At 34.4% G+C, this 2,022-nt stretch overlaps 1 protein-coding gene across 1 annotated transcript in view; it reads left to right on the forward strand.

Moving 5' to 3' along the window:
• The window catches only part of LOC106099436, a 121,037-nt gene that overhangs the window by 92,277 nt on the left and 26,738 nt on the right, over window positions 1–2,022 (forward strand). The gene's annotated exons all lie outside the window — the stretch shown is intronic.

Consider the following 2,022-nt stretch of genomic DNA (forward strand, 5'->3'; position numbering starts at 1 on the left):
AAAAAAAAAAAAAAAACTTATCCTCTTTATAATATTAACATAGATTTAATCGCAGCGACTACACGGCTCATATGAATATACAAAATATCAACTCTTAGAGATTACCTCTGCCCTCTTGAAAATAGCGCCAACTTCGCGACGATCCTGATAAACAATTGAACAACGAATTGTATTGCATTAGTCGGTTAAAGAGTAATCCCGGGCATCGGAGATTTCGTATCTTTGTGTACTAAGCGTTTTATGGAATTTCAATTCGATAAGGATTCAATTTAATAGTGATTAGCCGAAAGGTGATTGCCAACATTCTTGTGTGTTTAATATATGCGAGGGGTTTAAACAAATTTAGACTTTGTCAATATAATTTAAACTGACGTTTCATCGGTAACAGTAAGAATACGGTTAAACAACTAAGCGTCTCGATTAAAAGTGTAGCTATAATATTGGAGTACATAATTGCGTTTGCGTCTATTAAAACGCCTATAAGAGGCACTGCAAGTAAACGAGAGTCGAGATGAGAGCGTTGGTTTACGTATTTCACTGCTCTTAATGCACCTTCAGTTATGAGCGTTTGTCGCATGGCTAATTATAAAATGAAACGCTTTAATCATGATTTCTGTTTGAATTAAATAGTCAAAGTGAACTATAGATATGTACATAAAAGGTGAGTAAAAATACATACTTATATAAATAACTGTTTAATATTTACCTAAGTCTTATTTAAAGTGGTGTAGACATTATGTATTTTTTTTATAATATCAGGTGGCAAACAAGCAAGCGGCCACCTGAATCCACCGAAATGGAAAGCGACCGCTGCCCATAGACATCCACAATCGCAGACGCGTTACCTACCCTTAATCAACGGAGGAGACGCACATAAAGAGGACACTTCCCCATCCTATGCACCTCCTCCACCGTCAAATCCACTTTTCCTTCCCATCCTTTCCTCTTAAGGAAAGGGTGGAAAGGGTGGAAAGGGAAATGGACTAAAATTAGGCCTCCCTCACCACACTTATCAGACGAAACACGGAATTGCTTCCACTTCACGCCTGTTTTCTGTGTCTTGTGGTATGACACCAGGCGAGCCGGCCCATTCGAAATGTAATTTGAATGCTTCGAAAGTTATCCTAAACATATAAATATTTTCAGTTAATAAAGCATCATAGCAATAAAAAAATTATAACTTTCTGTATACCTAAGGGTAAAGTAAATTGTGTAATTCAATTTCGGAAATCTTCTTAATTCAAGATGAGGGTAGTACATTAAAATTCACGGCCCTAATGGCCGTTAAGGAACGAGTTACGCGGATTTTCACTACATAACGGGCTCTTATAAAATTTTCTCATCGCCCTTTCCCATCCATTCAATAATTCATAACACAACGTAAGGGACATTTGATTTATAATATGATATTGAAATTAAAAGATTTAAAGGACAGTTTTAATGAATTAAAAAGTTTTTCTTTACCGTAAATCTGTTTAACAATGTCCTTAAACAATTTTCTGAATATAACAAAATTCGAATTGTTCAAATATTTAAAAGTGTTAGTTTATCCTCATATAAGAAATTAGAAACTATCATTAGTTTAAAAACAATGCAACTCATGTCCTTAACCTATAGTGGTAAACAAATAGGGGTAAGCAAAGACCGCGGACTTTTTGGTGCGATCCTGAATCAACTCTTCTTCTTCTCTTCCTCTCAACTCTGCCACATTCATTCTTTTATGAGAAATAAAAATTTAATTTAGAGAAAGAGAAGTATAAAGATTTACGTTAAGCAGAAGCTATATGATGCTGGAAAAATCTATTCTTTATTCATAAACAAATGTAACATAAATGGCTTTCAACTATTAAACAATATGCCAGAGGCAACCAATGTTTCTGTTAGTCGTTTTAGTTGAAATGAAATTTATAACAAAATAAAGTTGGAAACACACAGTGACTGTAAAAGTATTTGACAAGCTTTTAGAGCCAGGTGCTTCTCTTTGTGCGCTTTAATGTATATTACAATCGATTTCGATATAAT

Source organism: Papilio polytes, unplaced genomic scaffold (genome assembly GCF_000836215.1).
Source record: "Papilio polytes unplaced genomic scaffold, Ppol_1.0 DF824102.1, whole genome shotgun sequence".
NCBI classification, from domain to species: domain Eukaryota; kingdom Metazoa; phylum Arthropoda; class Insecta; order Lepidoptera; family Papilionidae; genus Papilio; species Papilio polytes.